Here is a 19,205-nt window from a genome sequence, read left to right as displayed (position 1 = left end):
CCTTATGATTCTATTTTTCAAAGAAAGCAGACATGCACCAGCCATCCAAATGCATTATCCAGATGGGACTTGTACCTTTTGCGTTCCAAATCTAAAGCTTTCTTATTGGCGTGCTTGCGTTCTTTCAAGAAGAGCCAGGGGTGCCTTTCTTGCCTCCTTTGGATGACACAGTCACAGGATATTGTTAATGGTGAAGAAGAAGAAGAAAAGCTTAATAGAGGGCCAGGATTCTTCCAAAGCACACAAGTTTGCCTGATTTGTGATTCCGTGGTGTTGATAGATGAGGATGAGGCGCCTTGAGAGACTGTGCTGCCTCGCTGCTGTTCTAAAAAAACAGATAAGGGAAGCAAGAAAGGATGCTCCAGGTGAGGCTCGAACTCACAACCTCGGCATTGCTCGACAGTTAATGCTTTATAAGTACCGCGCGCTGACCGATTGCGCCACTGGAGCTTACGTGAGGTGCTGCGGGCTTGCTTTATTTGCATGATATTTCCCAAACGATCACTGTTAAGATCGCTGACAGTAAAGATGCTCTGAATCTACTCCAAGTCGTTTTACTTCACTCTTACTGATATATGAAGTCGTACGATCCAAGGTGCTGGCAGGTTTCATGTTGAAGGAAGTTTGTCTCCAGAATCCAGCATATCACCCCAGACCCGCAGAAATAGATAGCTTAGGGTCACCTGAATTAAACTGTGTTTTCCCCTTGTGAATGGGTGCCTCCGTTGCCGAGATATCGCTGCCTTTGTCAACATGCAAACGAGCTATTTGGAGCAACGAGGGCGTTGCCGCTTACCTCTTTGGAGCAATGGCAACACCCTCATTACTCCAAAGAGCTCATTTGAGTATTGACAGAAAGAGAGAGCACTCAGGAAAGGAGGCACCCATTCGGAAGGGGGAAACACCATTGGATTCAGGTGACCCTAGCCTATGTCTCTGCGGGGCTGGTTTGATATGCTGGGCTTGGTTACAGACTCCTTTTTTAAAAATGCAATGTGGGTGACATTGGAATGGTTCCTTATAGCGCTGTGGAGTTAGCCTGTATTTTTAGCAATCCATGCGTGTGCCCTATCCCAACAACATAGGATTGCGTTGTAAAGAAATTCTGTTTGTAAAAAAAATTCACAATTGGAGGCAGATGGATATCTCCGATTCCGTACCCCGTGTTTGTATAGGCAATGGGATATAAAGGAAGAATAAAGCAAGGTGCTGTCTTTTTCAAGAGCATAGGGCGTTCTCTGCATTCAAAGAAGATAGCGTTACACTGAATTGCTCTTCTTGGGACATAGAAATTGCCTTTTCATGTTAGTACGCGGCCAGGTTTGGCACGATCCGCTTCAGAAGCAAGCGAGACAATCACCCCGGGAAGAGGAGGCTTGAGAACTTTTAATTTGGACCTAAAACATGTCCAGGGTACGCTTGTAAAGCTTAGGCTGACAAACACCTCAGATGGGACTTGAACCCACAATCCCTGGCTTAGGAGGCCAATGGCTTATCCATTAGGCCACTGGGGCTGGATGCAGGGCACAAGCCGTATGATTCTATTTTTGAAAGAAAGCAGACATGCACCAGCCATCCAAATGCATTATCCAGATGGGACTTGTACCTTTTGCGTTCCAAATCTAAAGCTTTCTTATTGGCGTGCTTGCGTTCTTTCAAGAAGAGCCAGGGGTGCCTTTCTTGCCTCCTTTGGATGACACAGTCACAGGATATTGTTAATGGTGAAGAAGAAGAAGAAGAAAAGCTTAATGGAGGGCCAGGACTCTTCCAAAGCACACAAGTTTGCCTGATTTGTGATTCCGTGGTGTTGATAGATGAGGATGAGGCGCCTTGAGAGACTGTGCTGCCTCGCTGCTGTTCTAAAAAAACAGATGAGGGAAGCAAGAAAGGATGCTCCAGGTGAGGCTCGAACTCACAACCTCGGCATTGCTCGACAGTTACTGCTTTATAAGTACCGCGCGCTGACCGATTGCGCCACTGGAGCTTACGTGAGGTGCTGTGGGCTTGCTTTTTTTGCATGATATTTCCCAAACGATCACCGTTAAGATCGCTGACAGTAAAGATGCTCTGAATCTACTCCAAGTCGTTTTACTTCACTCTTACTGATATATGAAGTCGTACGATCCAAGGTGCTGGCAGGTTTCATGTTGAAGGAAGTTTGTCTCCAGAATCCAGCAAATCAACCCAGAATCGCAGAAATAGATAGCTTAGAGTCACCTGAATTAAACTGTGTTTTCCCCTTGTGAATGGGTGCCTCCGTTGCCGAGATATCGCTGCCTTTGTCAACATGCAAACGAGCTATTTGGAGCAACGAGGGCGTTGCCGCTTACCTCTTTGGAGCAATGGCAACACCCTCGTTGCTCCAAAGAGCTCATTTGAATATTGACAGAAAGAGAGAGCACTCAGGAAAGGAGGCACCCATTCGGAAGGGGGAAACACCGTTGGATTCAGGTGACCCTAGCCTATGTCTCTGCGGGGCTGGTTTGATATGCTGGGCTTGGTTACAGACTCCTTTTTTAAAAATGCAATGTGGGTGACATTGGAATGGTTCCTTATAGCGCTGTGGAGTTAGCCTGTATTTTTAGCAATCCATGCGTGTGCCCTATCCCAACAACATAGGATTGCGTTGTAAATAAATTCTATTTGTAAAAAAAATTCACAATTGGAGGCAGATGGATATCTCCGATTCCGTACCCCGTGTTTGTCTAGGCAATGGGATATAAAGGAAGAATAAAGCAAGGTGCTGTCTTTTTCAAAAGCATAGGGCGTTCTCTGCATTCAAAGAAGATAGCGTTACACTGAATTGCTCTTCTTGGGACATAGAAATTGCCTTTTCATGTTAGTACGCGGCCAGGTTTCTCACGATCCGCTTCAGAAGCAAGCGAGACAATCACCCCGGGAAGAGGAGGCTTGAGAACTTTTAATTTGGACCTAAAACACGTCCAGGGTACGCTTGTAAAGCTTAGGCTGACAAACACCCCAGATGAGACTCGAACCCACAATCCCTGACTCAGGAGGCCAGTGCCTTATCCATTAGGCCACTGGTGCTGGATGCAGGGCACAAGCCTTATGATTCTATTTTTCAAAGAAAGCAGACATGCACCAGCCATCCAAATGCATTATCCAGATGGGACTTGTACCTTTTGCGTTCCAAATCTAAAGCTTTCTTATTGGCGTGCTTGCGTTCTTTCAAGAAGAGCCAGGGGTGCCTTTCTTGCCTCCTTTGGATGACACAGTCACAGGATATTGTTAATGGTGAAGAAGAAGAAGAAAAGCTTAATAGAGGGCCAGGATTCTTCCAAAGCACACAAGTTTGCCTGATTTGTGATTCCGTGGTGTTGATAGATGAGGATGAGGCGCCTTGAGAGACTGTGCTGCCTCGCTGCTGTTCTAAAAAAACAGATAAGGGAAGCAAGAAAGGATGCTCCAGGTGAGGCTCGAACTCACAACCTCGGCATTGCTCGACAGTTAATGCTTTATAAGTACCGCGCGCTGACCGATTGCGCCACTGGAGCTTACGTGAGGTGCTGCGGGCTTGCTTTATTTGCATGATATTTCCCAAACGATCACTGTTAAGATCGCTGACAGTAAAGATGCTCTGAATCTACTCCAAGTCGTTTTACTTCACTCTTACTGATATATGAAGTCGTACGATCCAAGGTGCTGGCAGGTTTCATGTTGAAGGAAGTTTGTCTCCAGAATCCAGCATATCACCCCAGACCCGCAGAAATAGATAGCTTAGGGTCACCTGAATTAAACTGTGTTTTCCCCTTGTGAATGGGTGCCTCCGTTGCCGAGATATCGCTGCCTTTGTCAACATGCAAACGAGCTATTTGGAGCAACTAGGGCATTGCCGCTTACCTCTTTGGAGCAATGGCAACACCCTCGTTGCTCCAAAGAGCTCATTTAAGTATTGACAGAAAGAGAGAGCACTCAGGAAAGGAGGCACCCATTCGGAAGGGGGAAACACCGTTGGATTCAGGTGACCCTAGCCTATCTCTCTGCGGGGCTGGTTTGATATGCTGGGCTTGGTTACAGACTCCTTTTTTAAAAATGCAATGTGGGTGACATTGGAATGGTTCCTTATAGCGCTGTGGAGTTAGCCTGTATTTTTAGCAATCCATGCGTGTGCCCTATCCCAACAACATAGGATTGCGTTGTAAAGAAATTCTGTTTGTAAAAAAAATTCACAATTGGAGGCAGATGGATATCTCCGATTCCGTACCCCGTGTTTGTCTAGGCAATGGGATATAAAGGAAGAATAAAGCAAGGTGCTGTCTTTTTCAAAAGCATAGGGCGTTCTCTGCATTCAAAGAAGATAGCGTTACACTGAATTGCTCTTCTTGGGACATAGAAATTGCCTTTTCATGTTAGTATGCGGCCAGGTTTGGCACGATCCGCTTCAGAAGCAAGCGAGACAATCACCCCGGGAAGAGGAGGCTTGAGAACTTTTAATTTGGACCTAAACATATCCAGGGTACGCTTGTAAAGCTTAGGCTGACAAACACCCCAGATGGGACTTGAACCCACAATCCCTGGCTTAGGAGGCCAGTGCCTTATCCATTAGGCCACTGGGCCTGAATGCAGGGTGCAAGCCTTATGATTCTATTTTTCAAAGAAAGCAGACATGCACCAGCCATCCAAATGCATTATCCAGATGGGACTTGTACCTTTTGCGTTCCAAATCTAAAGCTTTCTTATTGGTGTGCTTGCGTTCTTTCAAGAAGAGCCAGGGGTGCCTTTCTTGCCTCCTTTGGATGACACAGTCACAGGATATTGTTAATGGTGAAGAAGAAGAAGAAAAGCTTAATGGAGGGCCAGGACTCTTCTAAAGCACACAAGTTTGCCTGATTTGTGATTCCGTGGTGTTGATAGATGAGGATGAGGCGCCTTGAGAGACTGCGCTGCCTCGCTGCTGTTCTTAAAAAACAGATTAGGGAAGCAAGAAAGGATGCTCCAGGTGAGGCTCGAACTCACAACCTCGGCATCGCTCGACAGTTACTGCTTTATAAGTACCGCGCGCTGACCGATTGTGCCACTGGAGCTTACGTGAGGTGCTGCGGGCTTGCTTTATTTGCATGATATTTCCCAAACGATCACGGTTAAGATCGCTGACAGTAAAGATGCTCTGAATCTACTCCAAGTCGTTTTACTTCACTCTTACTGATATATGAAGTCGTACGATCCAAGGTGCTGGCAGGTTTCATGTTGAAGGAAGTTTGTCTCCAGAATCCAGCATATCACCCCAGACCCGCAGAAATAGATAGCTTAGGGTCACCTGAATTAAACTGTGTTTTCCCCTTGTGAATGGGTGCCTCCGTTGCCGAGATATCGCTGCCTTTGTCAACATGCAAACGAGCTATTTGGAGCAACGAGGGCATTGCCGCTTACCTCTTTGGAGCAATGGCAACACCCTCGTTGCTCCAAAGAGCTCATTTGAGTATTGACAGAAAGAGAGAGCACTCAGGAAAGGAGGCACCCATTCGGAAGGGGGAAACACCGTTGGATTCAGGTGACCCTAGCCTATCTCTCTGCGGGGCTGGTTTGATATGCTGGGCTTGGTTACAGACTCCTTTTTTAAAAATGCAATGTGGGTGACATTGGAATGGTTCCTTATAGCGCTGTGGAGTTAGCCTGTATTTTTAGCAATCCATGCGTGTGCCCTATCCCAACAACATAGGATTGCGTTGTAAAGAAATTCTGTTTGTAAAAAAAATTCACAATTGGAGGCAGATGGATATCTCCGATTCCGTACCCCGTGTTTGTCTAGGCAATGGGATATAAAGGAAGAATAAAGCAAGGTGCTGTCTTTTTCAAAAGCATAGGGCTTTCTCTGCATTCAAAGAAGATAGCGTTACACTGAATTGCTCTTCTTGGGACATAGAAATTGCCTTTTCATGTTAGTACGCGGCCAGGTTTGGCACGATCCGCTTCAGAAGCAAGCGAGACAATCACCCGGGGAAGAGGAGGCTTGAGAACTTTTAATTTGGACCTAAAACACATCCAGGGTACGCTTGTAAAGCTTAGGCTGACAAACACCCCAGATGGGACTCGAACCCACAATCCCTAGCGTAGGAGGCCAGTGCCTTATCCATTAGGCCACTGGGACTGGATGCAGGGCGCAAGCCTTATGATTCTATTTTTCAAAGAAAGCAGACATGCACCAGCCATCCAAATGCATTATCCAGATGGGACTTGTACCTTTTGCGTTCCAAATCTAAAGCTTTCTTATTGGCGTGCTTGCTTTCTTTCAAGAAGAGCCAGGGGTGCCTTTCTTGCCTCCTTTGGATGACACAGTCACAGGATATTGTTAATGGTGAAGAAGAAGAAGAAAAGCTTAATGGAGGGCCAGGACTCTTCCAAAGCACACAAGTTTGCCTGATTTGTGATTCCGTGGTGTTAATAGATGAGGAGGAGGCGCCTTGAGAGACTGTGCTGCCTCGCTGCTGTTCTAAAAAAACAGATGAGGGAAGCAAGAAAGGATGCTCCAGGTGAGGCTCGAACTCACAACCTCGGCATTGCTCGACAGTTACTGCTTTATAAGTGCTGCGCGCTGACCGATTGCGCCACTGGAGCTTAAGGTAGGGGCTGCGGGCTTGCTTTTTTTGCATGATATTTCCCAAACGATCACCGTTAAGATCGCTTACAGTAAAGATGCTCTGAATCTACTCCAAGTCGTTTTACTTCACTCTTACTGATATATGAAGTCGTACGATCCAAGGTGCTGGCAGGATTCATGTTGAAGGAAGTTTGTCTCCAGAATCCAGCATATCAACTCAGACCCACAGAAATAGATAGCTTAGGGTCACCTGAATTAAACTGTGTTTTCCCCTTGTGAATGGGTGCCTCCGTTGCCGAGATATCGCTGCCTTTGTCAACATGCAAACGAGCTATTTGGAGCAACGAGGGCGTTGACGATTACCTCTTTGGAGCAATGGCAACACCCTCGTTGCTCCAAAGAGCTCTTTTGAGTATTGACAGAAAAAGAGAGCACTCAGGAAAGGAGGCACCCATTCGGAAGGGGGAAACACCGTTGGATTCAGGTGACCCTAGCCTATGTCTCTGCGGGGCTGGTTTGATATGCTGGGCTTGGTTACAGACTCCTTTTTTAAAAATGCAATGTGGGTGACATTGGAATGGTTCCTTATAGCGCTGTGGAGTTAGCCTGTATTTTTAGCAATCCATGCGTGTGCCCTATCCCAACAATATAGGATTGCGTTGTAAAGAAATTCTGTTTGTAAAAAAAATTCACAATTGGAGGCAGATGGATATCTCCGATTCCGTACCCCGTGTTTGTATAGGCAATGGGATATAAAGGAAGAATAAAGCAAGGTGCTGTCTTTTTCAAAAGCATAGGGCGTTCTCTGCATTCAAAGAAGATAGCGTTACACTGAATTGCTCTTCTTGGGACATAGAAATTGCCTTTTCATGTTAGTACGCGGCCAGGTTTGGCACGATCCGCTTCAGAAGCAAGCGAGACAATCACCCCGGGAAGAGGAGGCTTGAGAACTTTTAATTTGGATCTAAAACACGTCCAGGGTACGCATGTAAAGCTTAGGCTGACAAACACCTCAGATGGGACTTGGACCCACAATCCCTGGCTTAGGAGGCCAATGGCTTATCCATTAGGCCACTGGGGCTGGATGCAGGGTGCAAGCCTTATGATTCTATTTTTCAAAGAAAGCAGACATGCACCAGCCATCCAAATGCATTATCCAGATGGGACTTGTACCTTTTGCGTTCCAAATCTAAAGCTTTCTTATTGGCGTGCTTGCTTTCTTTCAAGAAGAGCCAGGGGTGCCTTTCTTGCCTCCTTTGGATGACACAGTCACAGGATATTGTTAATGGTGAAGAAGAAGAAGAAAAGCTTAATGGAGGGCCAGGACTCTTCCAAAGCACACAAGTTTGCCTGATTTGTGATTCCGTGGTGTTGATAGATGAGGATGAGGCGCCTTGAGAGACTGTGCTGCCTCGCTGCTGTTCTAAAAAAACAGATGAGGGAAGCAAGAAAGGATGCTCCAGGTGAGGCTCGAACTCACAACCTCGGCATTGCTCGACAGTTACTGCTTTATAAATACCGCGCGCTGACCAATTGCGCCACTGGAGCTAACGTGAGGTGCTGCGGGCTTGCTTTATTTGCATGATATTTCCCAAACGATCACCGTTAAGATCGCTGACAGTAAAGATTCTCTGAATCTACTCCAAGTCGTTTTACTTCACTCTTACTGATATATGAAGTCGTACGATCCAAGGTGCTGGCAGGTTTCATGTTGAAGGAAGTTTGTCTCCAGCATATCACCCCAGACCCGCAGAAATAGATAGCTTAGGGTCACCTGAATTAAACTGTGTTTTCCCCTTGTGAATGGGTGCCTCCGTTGCCGAGATATCGCTGCCTTTGTCAACATGCAAACGAGCTATTTGGAGCAACTAGGGCATTGCCGCTTACCTCTTTGGAGCAATGGCAACACCCTCGTTGCTCCAAAGAGCTCATTTAAGTATTGACAGAAAGAGAGAGCACTCAGGAAAGGAGGCACCCATTCGGAAGGGGGAAACACCGTTGGATTCAGGTGACCCTAGCCTATCTCTCTGCGGGGCTGGTTTGATATGCTGGGCTTGGTTACAGACTCCTTTTTTAAAAATGCAATGTGGGTGACATTGGAATGGTTCCTTATAGCGCTGTGGAGTTAGCCTGTATTTTTAGCAATCCATGCGTGTGCCCTATCCCAACAACATAGGATTGCGTTGTAAAGAAATTCTGTTTGTAAAAAAAATTCACAATTGGAGGCAGATGGATATCTCCGATTCCGTACCCCGTGTTTGTCTAGGCAATGGGATATAAAGGAAGAATAAAGCAAGGTGCTGTCTTTTTCAAAAGCATAGGGCGTTCTCTGCATTCAAAGAAGATAGCGTTACACTGAATTGCTCTTCTTGGGACATAGAAATTGCCTTTTCATGTTAGTACGTGGCCAGGTTTGGCATGATCCGCTTTAGAAGCAAGCGAGACAATCACCCCGGGAAGAGGAGGCTTGAGAACTTTTAATTTGGATCTAAAACACGTCCAGGGTACGCTTGTAAAGCTTAGGCTGACAAACACCTCAGATGGGACTTGGACCCACAATCCCTGGCTTAGGAGGCCAATGGCTTATCCATTAGGCCACTGGGGCTGGATGCAGGGTGCAAGCCTTATGATTCTATTTTTCAAAGAAAGCAGACATGCACCAGCCATCCAAATGCATTATCCAGATGGGACTTGTACCTTTTGCGTTCCAAATCTAAAGCTTTCTTATTGGCGTGCTTGCTTTCTTTCAAGAAGAGCCAGGGGTGCCTTTCTTGCCTCCTTTGGATGACACAGTCACAGGATATTGTTAATGGTGAAGAAGAAGAAGAAAAGCTTAATGGAGGGCCAGGACTCTTCCAAAGCACACAAGTTTGCCTGATTTGTGATTCCGTGGTGTTGATAGATGAGGATGAGGCGCCTTGAGAGACTGTGCTGCCTCGCTGCTGTTCTAAAAAAACAGATGAGGGAAGCAAGAAAGGATGCTCCAGGTGAGGCTCGAACTCACAACCTCGGCATCGCTCGACAGTTACTGCTTTATAAGTACCGCAAGCTGACCGATTGCGCCACTGGAGCTTAAGGTAGGGGCTGGGGGCTTGCTTTTTTTGCATGATATTTCCCAAACGATGACCGTTAAGATCGCTTACAGTAAAGATGCTCTGAATCTACTCCAAGTCGTTTTACTTCACTCTTACTGATATATGAAGTCGTACGATCCAAGGTGCTGGCAGGATTCATGTTGAAGGAAGTTTGTCTCCAGAATCCAGCATATCAACTCAGACCCACAGAAATAGATAGCTTAGGGTCACCTGAATTAAACTGTGTTTTCCCCTTGTGAATGGGTGCCTCCGTTGCCGAGATATCGCTGCCTTTGTCAACATGCAAACGAGCTATTTGGAGCAACGAGGGCGTTGCCGATTACCTCTTTGGAGCAATGGCAACACCCTCGTTGCTCCAAAGAGCTCTTTTGAGTATTGACAGAAAGAGAGAGCACTCAGGAAAGGAGGCACCCATTCGGAAGGGGGAAACACCGTTGGATTCAGGTGACCCTAGCCTATGTCTCTGCGGGGCTGGTTTGATATGCTGGGCTTGGTTACAGACTCCTTTTTTAAAAATGCAATGTGGGTGACATTGGAATGGTTCCTTATAGCGCTGTGGAGTTAGCCTGTATTTTTAGCAATCCATGCGTGTGCCCTATCCCAACAATATAGGATTGCGTTGTAAAGAAATTCTGTTTGTAAAAAAAATTCACAATTGGAGGCCGATGGATATCTCCGATTCCGTACCCCGTGTTTGTCTAGGCAATGGGATATAAAGGAAGAATAAAGCAAGGTGCTGTCTTTTTCAAAAGCATAGGGCGTTCTCTGCATTCAAAGAAGATAGCGTTACACTGAATTGCTCTTCTTGGGACATAGAAATTGCCTTTTCATGTTAGTACGCGGCCAGGTTTGGCACACTCCGCTTTAGAAGCAAGCGAGACAATCACCCCGGGAAGAGGAGGCTTGAGAACTTTTAATTTGGACCTAAAACACATCCAAGGTACGCTTGTAAAGCTTAGGCTGACAAACACCCCAGATGGGACTTGAACCCATAATCCCTGGCTTAGGAGGCCAGTGCCTTATCCATTAGGCCACTGGGGCTGGATGCAGGGCACAAGCCTTATGATTCTATTTTTCAAAGAAAGCAGACATGCACCAGCCATCCAAATGCATTATCCAGATGGGACTTGTACCTTTTGCGTTCCAAATCTAAAGCTTTCTTATTGGTGTGCTTGCGTTCTTTCAAGAAGAGCCAGGGGTGCCTTTCTTGCCTCCTTTGGATGACACAGTCACAGGATATTGTTAATGGTGAAGAAGAAGAAGAAAAGCTTAATGGAGGGCCAGGACTCTTCCAAAGCACACAAGTTTGCCTGATTTGTGATTCCGTGGTGTTGATAGATGAGGAGGAGGCGCCTTGAGAGACTGTGCTGCCTCGCTGCTGTTCTAAAAAAACAGATGAGGGAGGCAAGAAAGGATGCTCCAGGTGAGGTTCGAACTCACAACCTCGGCATTGCTCGACAGTTACTGCTTTATAAGTACCGCGCGCTGACCGATTGTGCCACTGGAGCTTACGTGAGGTGCTGCGGGCTTGCTTTATTTGCATGATATTTCCCAAACGATCACTGTTAAGATCGCTGACAGTAAAGATGCTCTGAATCTACTCCAAGTCGTTTTACTTCACTCTTACTGATATATGAAGTCGTACGATCCAAGGTGCTGGCAGGTTTCATGTTGAAGGAAGTTTGTCTCCAGAATCCAGCATATCAACCCAGACCCGCAGAAATAGATAGCTTAGGGTCACCTGAATTAAACTGTGTTTTCCCCTTGTGAATGGGTGCCTCCGTTGCCAAGATATCGCTGCCTTTGTCAACATGCAAACGAGCTATTTGGAGCAACGAGGGCGTTGCAGCTTACCTCTTTGGAGCAATGGCAACACCCTCGTTGCTCCAAAGAGCTCATTTGAGTATTGACAGAAAGAGAGAGCACTCAGCAAAGGAGGCACCCATTCGGAAGGGGGAAACACCGTTGGATTCAGGTGACCCTAGCCTATGTCTCTGCGGGGCTGGTTTGATATGCTGGGCTTGGTTACAGACTCCTTTTTTAAAAATGCAATGTGGGTGACATTGGAATGGTTTCTTATAGCGCTGTGGAGTTAGCCTGTATTTTTAGCAATCCATGCGTGTGCCCTATCGCAACAACATAGGATTGCGTTGTAAATAAATTCTGTTTGTAAAAAAAATTCACAATTGGAGGCAGATGGATATCTCCGATTCCGTACCCCGTGTTTGTCTAGGCAATGGGATATAAAGGAAGAATAAAGCAAGGTGCTGTCTTTTTCAAAAGCATAGGGCGTTCTCTGCATTCAAAGAAGATAGCGTTACACTGAATTGCTCTTCTTGGGACATAGAAATTGCCTTTTCATGTTAGTACGCGGCCAGGTTTGGCACGATCCGCTTCAGAAGCAAGCGAGACAATCACCCCGGGAAGAGGAGGCTTGAGAACTTTTAATTTGGACCTAAAACACGTCTAAGGTACGCTTGTAAAGCTTAGGCTGACAAACACCCCAGATGGGACTCGAACCCACAATCCCTGGCTTAGGAGGCCAGTGCCTTATCCATTAGGCCACTGGGGCTGGATGCCAGGCACGAGCCTTATGATTCTATTTTTTAAAGAAAGCAGACATGCACCAGCCATCCAAATGCATTATCCAGATGGGACTTGTACCTTTTGCGTTCCAAATCTAAAGCTTTCTTATTGGCGTGCTTGCGTTCTTTCAAGAAGAGCCAGGGGTGCCTTTCTTGCCTCCTTTGGATGACACAGTCACAGGATATTGTTAATGGTGAAGAAGAAGAAGAAAAGCTTAATGGAGGGCCTGGACTCTTCCAAAGCACACAAGTTTGCCTGATTTGTGATTCCGTGGTGTTGATAGATGAGGATGAGGCGCCTTGAGAGACTGTGCTGCCTCGCTGCTGTTCTAAAAAAACAGATGAGGGAAGCAAGAAAGGATGCTCCAGGTGAGGCTCGAACTCACAACCTCGGCATTGCTCGACAGTTACTGCTTTATAAGTACCGTGCGCTGAACGATTGCGCCACTGGAGCTTACGTGAGGTGCTGCGGGCTTGCTTTTTTTGCATGATATTTCCCAAACGATCACCGTTAAGATCGCTGACAGTAAGATGCTCTGAATCTACTCCAAGTCGTTTTACTTCACTCTTACTGATATATGAAGTCGTACGATCCAAGGTGCTGGCAGGTTTCATGTTGAAGGAAGTTTGTCTCCAGAATCCAGCATATCAACCCAGACCCACAGAAATAGATAGCTTAGGGTCACCTGAATTAAAGTGTGTTTTCCCCTTGTGAATGGGTGCCTCCGTTGCCGAGATATCGCTGCCTTTGTCAACATGCAAACGAGCTATTTGGAGCAAAAAGGGCGTTGCCGCTTACCTCTTTGGAGCAATGGCAACACCCTCGTTGCTCCAAAGAGCTCATTTGAGTATTGACAGAAAGAGAGAGCACTCAGGAAAGGAGGCACCCATTCGGAAGGGGGAAACACCGTTGGATTCAGGTGACCCTAACCTATCTCTCTGCGGGGCTGGTTTGCTATGCTGGGCTTGGTTACAGACTCCTTTTTTAAAAATGCAATTTGGGTGACATTGGAATGGTTCCTTATAGCGCTGTGGAGTTAGCCTGTATTTTTAGCAATCCATGCGTGTGCCCTATCCCAACAACATAGGATTGCATTGTAAAGAAATTCTGTTTGTAAAAAAAATTCACAATTGGAGGCAGATGGATATCTCCGATTCCGTACCCCGTGTTTGTCTAGGCAATGGGATATAAAGGAAGAATAAAGCAAGGTGCTGTCTTTTTCAAAGGCATAGGGCGTTCTCTGCATTCAAAGAAGATAGCGTTACACTGAATTGCTCTTCTTGGGACATAGAAATTGCCTTTTCATGTTAGTACGCGGCCAGGTTTGGCACGATCCGCTTCAGAAGCAAGCGAGACAATCACCCCGGGAAGAGGAGGCTTGAGAACTTTTAATTTGGACCTAAAATACGTCCAGGGTACGCTTGTAAAGCTTAGGCTGACAAGCACCCCAGATGGGACTCGAACCCACAATCCCTGGCTTAGGAGGCCAGTGCCTTATCCATTAGGCCACTGGGGCTGGATGCAGGGCACAAGCCTTATGATTCTATTTTTCAAAGAAAGCAGACATGCACCAGCCATCCAAATGCATTATCCAGATGGGACTTGTACCTTTTGCGTTCCAAATCTAAAGCTTTCTTATTGGCGTGCTTGCGTTCTTTCAAGAAGAGCCAGGGGTGCCTTTCTTAACTCCTTTGGATGACACAGTCACAGGATATTGTTAATGGTAAAGAAGAAGAAGAAAAGCTTAATGGAGGGCCAGGACTCTTCCAAACCAGACAAGTTTGCCTGATTTGTGATTCCGTGGTGTTGATAGATGAGGATGAGGCGCCTTGAGAGACTGTGCTGCCTCGCTGCTGTTCTAAAAAAACAGATGAGGGAAGCAAGAAAGGATGCTCCAGGTGAGGCTCGAACTCACAACCTCGGCATTGCTCGACAGTTACTGCTTTATAAGTACCGCTCGCTGACCGATTGCGCCACTGGAGCTTACGTGAGGTGCTGCGGGCTTGCTTTGTTTGCATGATATTTCCCAAACGATCACCGTTAAGATCGCTGACAGTAAAGATGCTCTGAATCTACTCCAAGTCGTTTTACTTCACTCTTACTGATATATGAAGTCGTACGATCCAAGGTGCTGGCAGGTTTCATGTTGAAGGAAGTTTGTCTCCAGAATCCAGCATATCAACCCAGACCCACAGAAATATAGTTTAGGGTCACCTGAATTAAAGTGTGTTTTCTCCTTGTGAATGGGTGCCTCCGTTGCCGAGATATCGCTGCCTTTGTCAACATGCAAACGAGCTATTTGGAGCAACGAGGGCGTTGCCGCTTACCTCTTTGGAGCAATGGCAACACCCTCGTTGCTCCAAAGAGCTCATTTGAGTATTGACAGAAAGAGAGAGCACTCAGGAAAGGAGGCACCCATTCGGAAGGGGGAAACACCGTTGGATTCAGGTGACCCTAACCTATCTCTCTGCGGGGCTGGTTTGCTATGATGGGCTTGGTTACAGACTCCTTTTTTAAAAATGCAATGTGGGTGACATTGGAATGGTTCCTTATAGCGCTGTGGAGTTAGCCTGTATTTTTAGCAATCCATGCGTGTGCCCTATCCCAACAACATAGGATTGCATTGTAAAGAAATTCTGTTTGTAAAAAAAATTCACAATTGGAGGCAGATGGATATCTCCGATTCCGTACCCCGTGTTTGTCTAGGCAATGGGATATAAAGGAAGAATAAAGCAAGGTGCTGTCTTTTTCAAAAGCATAGGGCGTTCTCTGCATTCAAAGAAGATAGCGTTACACTGAATTGCTCTTCTTGGGACATAGAAATTGCCTTTTCATGTTAGTACGCGGCCAGGTTTGGCACGATCCGCTTCAGAAGCAAGCGAGACAATCACCCCGGGAAGAGGAGGCTTGAGAACTTTTAATTTGGACCTAAAACACGTCCAGGGTACGCTTGTAAAGCTTAGGCTGACAAACACCCCAGATGGGACTCGAACCCACAATCCCTGGCTTAGGAGGCCAGTGCCTTATCCATTAGGCCTCTGGGGCTGGATGCAGGGCACAAGCTTTATGATTCTATTTTTCAAAGAAAGCAGACATGCACCAGCCATCCAAATGCATTATCCAGATGGGACTTGTACCTTTTGCGTTCCAAATCTAAAGCTTTCTTATTGGCGTGCTTGCGTTCTTTCAAGAAGAGCCAGGGATGCCTTTCTTGCCTGCTTTGGATGACACAGTCACAGGATATTGTTAATGGTGAAGAAGAAGAAGAAAAGCTTAATGGAGGGCCAGGACTCTTCCAAAGCACACAAGTTTGCCTGATTTGTGATTCCGTGGTGTTGATAGATGAGGAGGAGGCGCCTTGAGAGACTGTGTTGCCTCGCTGCTGTTCTAAAAAAACAGATGAGGGAAGCAAGAAAGGATGCTCCAGGTGAGGCTCGAACTCACAACCTCGGCATTGCTCGACAGTCACTGCTTTATAAGTACCGCGCGCTGACCGATTGCGCCACTGGAGCTTACGTGAGGTCCTGCTGGCTTGCTTTTTTTGCATGATATTTCCCAAACGATCACCGTTAAGATCGCTGACAGTAAAGATGCTCTGAATCTACTCCAAGTCGTTTTACTTCACTCTTACTGATATATGAAGTCGTACGATCCAAGGTGCTGGCAGGTTTCATGTTGAAGGAAGTTTGTCTCCAGAATCCAGCATATCAACCCAGACCCACAGAAATAGATAGCTTAGGGTCACCTGAATTAAAGTGTGTTTTCCCCTTGTGAATGGGTGCCTCCGTTGCCGAGATATCGCTGCCTTTGTCAACATGCAAACGAGCTATTTGGAGCAACGAGGGCGTTGCCGCTTACCTCTTTGGAGCAATGGCAACACCCTCGTTGCTCCAAAGAGCTCATTTGAGTATTGACAGAAAGAGAGAGCACTCAGGAAAGGAGGCACCCATTCGGAAGGGGGAAACACCGTTGGATTCAGGTGACCCTAACCTATCTCTCTGCGGGGCTGGTTTGCTATGCTGGGCTTGGTTACAGACTCCTTTTTTAAAAATGCAATGTGGGTGACATTGGAATGGTTCCTTATAGCGCTGTGGAGTTAGCCTGTATTTTTAGCAATCCATGCGTGTGCCCTATCCCAACAACATAGGATTGCATTGTAAAGAAATTCTGTTTGTAAAAAAAATTCACAATTGGAGGCAGATGGATATCTCCGATTCCGTACCCCGTGTTTGTCTAGGCAATGGGATATAAAGGAAGAATAAAGCAAGGTGCTGTCTTTTTCAAAAGCATAGGGCGTTCTCTGCATTCAAAGAAGATAGCGTTACACTGAATTGCTCTTCTTGGGACATAGAAATTGCCTTTTCATGTTAGTACGCGGTCAGGTTTGGCACGATCCGCTTCAGAAGCAAGCGAGACAATCACCCCGGGAAGAGGAGGCTTGAGAACTTTTAATTTGGACCTAAAACACGTCCAGGGTACGCTTGTAAAGCTTAGGCTGACAAACACCCCAGATGGGACTCAAACCCACAATCCCTGGCTTAGGAGGCCAGTGCCTTATCCATTAGGCCACTGGGGCTGGATGCAGGGCACAAGCCTTATGATTCTATTTTTCAAAGAAAGCAGACATGCACCAGCCATCCAAATGCATTATCCAGATGGGACTTGTACCTTTTGCGTTCCAAATCTAAAGCTTTCTTATTGGCGTGCTTGCGTTCTTTCAAGAAGAGCCAGGGGTGCCTTTCTTGCCTCCTTTGGATGACACAGTCACAGGATATTGTTAATGGTGAAGAAGAAGAAGAAAAGCTTAATGGAGGGCCAGGACTCTTCCAAACCACACAAGTTTGCCTGATTTGTGATTCCGTGGTGTTGATAGATGAGGATGAGGCGCCTTGAGAGACTGTGCTGCCTCGCTGCTGTTCTAAAAAAACAGATGAGGGAAGCAAGAAAGGATGCTCCAGGTGAGGCTCGAACTCACAACCTCGGCATTGCTCGACAGTTACTGCTTTATAAGTACCGCGCGCTGACCGATTGCGCCACTGGAGCTTACGTGAGGTGCTGCGGGCTTGCTTTGTTTGCATGATATTTCCCAAACGATCACCGTTAAGATCGCTGACAGTAAAGATGCTCTGAATCTACTCCAAGTCGTTTTACTTCACTCTTACTGATATATGAAGTCGTACGATCCAAGGTGCTGGCAGGTTTCATGTTGAAGGAAGTTTGTCTCCAGAATCCAGCATATCAACCCAGACCCACAGAAATATAGTTTAGGGTCACCTGAATTAAAGTGTGTTTTCTCCTTGTGAATGGGTGCCTCCGTTGCCGAGATATCGCTGCCTTTGTCAACATGCAAACGAGCTATTTGGAGCAACGAGGGCGTTGCCGCTTACCTCTTTGGAGCAATGGCAACACCCTCGTTGCTCCAAAGAGCTCATTTGAGTATTGACAGAAAGAGAGAGCACTCAGGAAAGGAGGCACCCATTCGGAAGGGGGAAACACCGTTGGATTCAGGTGACCTTAACCTATCTCTCTGCGGGGCTGGTTTGCTATGCTGGGCTTGGTTACAGACTCCTTTTTTAAAAATGCAATGTGGGTGACATTGGAATGGTTCCTTATAGCGCTGTGGAGTTAGCCTGTATTTTTAGCAATCCATGCGTGTGCCCTATCCCAACAACATAGGATTGCATTGTAAAGAAATTCTGTTTGTAAAAAAAATTCACAATTGGAGGCAGATGGATATCTCCGATTCCGTACCCCGTGTTTGTCTAGGCAATGGGATATAAAGGAAGAATAAAGCAAGGTGCTGTCTTTTTCAAAGGCATAGGGCGTTCTCTGCATTCAAAGAAGATAGCGTTACACTGAATTGCTCTTCTTGGGACATAGAAATTGCCTTTTCATGTTAGTACGCGGCCAGGTTTGGCACGATCCGCTTCAGAAGCAAGCGAGACAATCACCCCGGGAAGAAGAGGCTTGAGAACTTTTAATTTGGACCTAAAACACATCCAGGGTACGCTTGTAAAGCTTAGGCTGACAAACACCCCAGATGGGACTCGAACCCACAATCCCTGGCTTAGGAGGCCAGTGCCTTATCCATTAGGCCACTGGGGCTGGATGCAGGGCACAAGCCTTATGATTCTATTTTTCAAAGAAAGCAGACATGCACCAGCCATCCAAATGCATTATCCAGATGGGACTTGTACCTTTTGCGTTCCAAATCTAAAGCTTTCTTATTGGCGTGCTTGCGTTCTTTCAAGAAGAGCCAGGGGTGCCTTTCTTAACTCCTTTGGATGACACAGTCACAGGATATTGTTAATGGTAAAGAAGAAGAAGAAAAGCTTAATGGAGGGCCAGGACTCTTCCAAACCAGACAAGTTTGCCTGATTTGTGATTCCGTGGTGTTGATAGATGAGGATGAGGCGCCTTGAGAGACTGTGCTGCCTCGCTGCTGTTCTAAAAAAACAGATGAGGGAAGCAAGAAAGGATGCTCCAGGTGAGGCTCGAACTCACAACCTCGGCATTGCTCGACAGTTACTGCTTTATAAGTACCGCTCGCTGACCGATTGCGCCACTGGAGCTTACGTGAGGTGCTGCGGGCTTGCTTTGTTTGCATGATATTTCCCAAACGATCACCGTTAAGATCGCTGACAGTAAAGATGCTCTGAATCTACTCCAAGTCGTTTTACTTCACTCTTACTGATATATGAAGTCGTACGATCCAAGGTGCTGGCAGGTTTCATGTTGAAGGAAGTTTGTCTCCAGAATCCAGCATATCAACCCAGACCCACAGAAATATAGTTTAGGGTCACCTGAATTAAAGTGTGTTTTCTCCTTGTGAATGGGTGCCTCCGTTGCCGAGATATCGCTGCCTTTGTCAACATGCAAACGAGCTATTTGGAGCAACGAGGGCGTTGCCGCTTACCTCTTTGGAGCAATGGCAACACCCTCGTTGCTCCAAAGAGCTCATTTGA

General features: G+C 46.4%; 20 non-coding genes across 20 annotated transcripts; all 20 read right to left on the bottom strand.

Moving 5' to 3' along the window:
* Positions 1 to 357: 357 nt before the first annotated feature.
* TRNAI-UAU (transfer RNA isoleucine (anticodon UAU)) lies at positions 358 to 450 on the bottom strand. The gene is given in 2 exon segments: positions 358 to 393; positions 413 to 450. It is a non-coding gene; the product is annotated as a tRNA-Ile (tRNA).
* Positions 451 to 1,891: 1,441 nt separating this feature from the next.
* On the bottom strand, positions 1,892 to 1,984 carry TRNAI-UAU (transfer RNA isoleucine (anticodon UAU)). The gene is given in 2 exon segments: positions 1,892 to 1,927; positions 1,947 to 1,984. It is a non-coding gene; the product is annotated as a tRNA-Ile (tRNA).
* A 1,438-nt stretch (positions 1,985 to 3,422) lies between these two features.
* Positions 3,423 to 3,515, bottom strand: TRNAI-UAU (transfer RNA isoleucine (anticodon UAU)). Its single transcript is given in 2 exon segments — positions 3,423 to 3,458; positions 3,478 to 3,515. It is a non-coding gene; the product is annotated as a tRNA-Ile (tRNA).
* Positions 3,516 to 4,505: 990 nt separating this feature from the next.
* On the bottom strand, positions 4,506 to 4,578 carry TRNAR-CCU (transfer RNA arginine (anticodon CCU)). The gene has a single exon. It is a non-coding gene; the product is annotated as a tRNA-Arg (tRNA).
* A 374-nt stretch (positions 4,579 to 4,952) lies between these two features.
* Positions 4,953 to 5,045, bottom strand: TRNAI-UAU (transfer RNA isoleucine (anticodon UAU)). Its single transcript is given in 2 exon segments — positions 4,953 to 4,988; positions 5,008 to 5,045. It is a non-coding gene; the product is annotated as a tRNA-Ile (tRNA).
* A 1,438-nt stretch (positions 5,046 to 6,483) lies between these two features.
* Positions 6,484 to 6,576, bottom strand: TRNAI-UAU (transfer RNA isoleucine (anticodon UAU)). The gene is given in 2 exon segments: positions 6,484 to 6,519; positions 6,539 to 6,576. It is a non-coding gene; the product is annotated as a tRNA-Ile (tRNA).
* A 1,438-nt stretch (positions 6,577 to 8,014) lies between these two features.
* On the bottom strand, positions 8,015 to 8,107 carry TRNAI-UAU (transfer RNA isoleucine (anticodon UAU)). Its single transcript is given in 2 exon segments — positions 8,015 to 8,050; positions 8,070 to 8,107. It is a non-coding gene; the product is annotated as a tRNA-Ile (tRNA).
* A 1,431-nt stretch (positions 8,108 to 9,538) lies between these two features.
* On the bottom strand, positions 9,539 to 9,631 carry TRNAI-UAU (transfer RNA isoleucine (anticodon UAU)). The gene is given in 2 exon segments: positions 9,539 to 9,574; positions 9,594 to 9,631. It is a non-coding gene; the product is annotated as a tRNA-Ile (tRNA).
* Positions 9,632 to 10,622: 991 nt separating this feature from the next.
* On the bottom strand, positions 10,623 to 10,695 carry TRNAR-CCU (transfer RNA arginine (anticodon CCU)). Its single transcript has one exon. It is a non-coding gene; the product is annotated as a tRNA-Arg (tRNA).
* A 374-nt stretch (positions 10,696 to 11,069) lies between these two features.
* On the bottom strand, positions 11,070 to 11,162 carry TRNAI-UAU (transfer RNA isoleucine (anticodon UAU)). Its single transcript is given in 2 exon segments — positions 11,070 to 11,105; positions 11,125 to 11,162. It is a non-coding gene; the product is annotated as a tRNA-Ile (tRNA).
* Positions 11,163 to 12,153: 991 nt separating this feature from the next.
* Positions 12,154 to 12,226, bottom strand: TRNAR-CCU (transfer RNA arginine (anticodon CCU)). The gene has a single exon. It is a non-coding gene; the product is annotated as a tRNA-Arg (tRNA).
* Positions 12,227 to 12,600: 374 nt separating this feature from the next.
* TRNAI-UAU (transfer RNA isoleucine (anticodon UAU)) lies at positions 12,601 to 12,693 on the bottom strand. Its single transcript is given in 2 exon segments — positions 12,601 to 12,636; positions 12,656 to 12,693. It is a non-coding gene; the product is annotated as a tRNA-Ile (tRNA).
* A 990-nt stretch (positions 12,694 to 13,683) lies between these two features.
* On the bottom strand, positions 13,684 to 13,756 carry TRNAR-CCU (transfer RNA arginine (anticodon CCU)). Its single transcript has one exon. It is a non-coding gene; the product is annotated as a tRNA-Arg (tRNA).
* Positions 13,757 to 14,130: 374 nt separating this feature from the next.
* On the bottom strand, positions 14,131 to 14,223 carry TRNAI-UAU (transfer RNA isoleucine (anticodon UAU)). Its single transcript is given in 2 exon segments — positions 14,131 to 14,166; positions 14,186 to 14,223. It is a non-coding gene; the product is annotated as a tRNA-Ile (tRNA).
* A 989-nt stretch (positions 14,224 to 15,212) lies between these two features.
* Positions 15,213 to 15,285, bottom strand: TRNAR-CCU (transfer RNA arginine (anticodon CCU)). The gene has a single exon. It is a non-coding gene; the product is annotated as a tRNA-Arg (tRNA).
* A 374-nt stretch (positions 15,286 to 15,659) lies between these two features.
* On the bottom strand, positions 15,660 to 15,752 carry TRNAI-UAU (transfer RNA isoleucine (anticodon UAU)). Its single transcript is given in 2 exon segments — positions 15,660 to 15,695; positions 15,715 to 15,752. It is a non-coding gene; the product is annotated as a tRNA-Ile (tRNA).
* Positions 15,753 to 16,743: 991 nt separating this feature from the next.
* TRNAR-CCU (transfer RNA arginine (anticodon CCU)) lies at positions 16,744 to 16,816 on the bottom strand. The gene has a single exon. It is a non-coding gene; the product is annotated as a tRNA-Arg (tRNA).
* A 374-nt stretch (positions 16,817 to 17,190) lies between these two features.
* TRNAI-UAU (transfer RNA isoleucine (anticodon UAU)) lies at positions 17,191 to 17,283 on the bottom strand. Its single transcript is given in 2 exon segments — positions 17,191 to 17,226; positions 17,246 to 17,283. It is a non-coding gene; the product is annotated as a tRNA-Ile (tRNA).
* A 989-nt stretch (positions 17,284 to 18,272) lies between these two features.
* Positions 18,273 to 18,345, bottom strand: TRNAR-CCU (transfer RNA arginine (anticodon CCU)). Its single transcript has one exon. It is a non-coding gene; the product is annotated as a tRNA-Arg (tRNA).
* Positions 18,346 to 18,719: 374 nt separating this feature from the next.
* Positions 18,720 to 18,812, bottom strand: TRNAI-UAU (transfer RNA isoleucine (anticodon UAU)). The gene is given in 2 exon segments: positions 18,720 to 18,755; positions 18,775 to 18,812. It is a non-coding gene; the product is annotated as a tRNA-Ile (tRNA).
* Between the last annotated feature and the right edge of the window lie 393 nt (positions 18,813 to 19,205).

This window comes from Leptodactylus fuscus, chromosome 5 (assembly GCF_031893055.1).
Source record: "Leptodactylus fuscus isolate aLepFus1 chromosome 5, aLepFus1.hap2, whole genome shotgun sequence".
NCBI lineage: Eukaryota > Metazoa > Chordata > Amphibia > Anura > Leptodactylidae > Leptodactylus > Leptodactylus fuscus.
The sequence above is the reverse complement of the archived record's forward strand: the minus strand, read 5'-3'. Positions and strand labels throughout refer to the sequence as shown.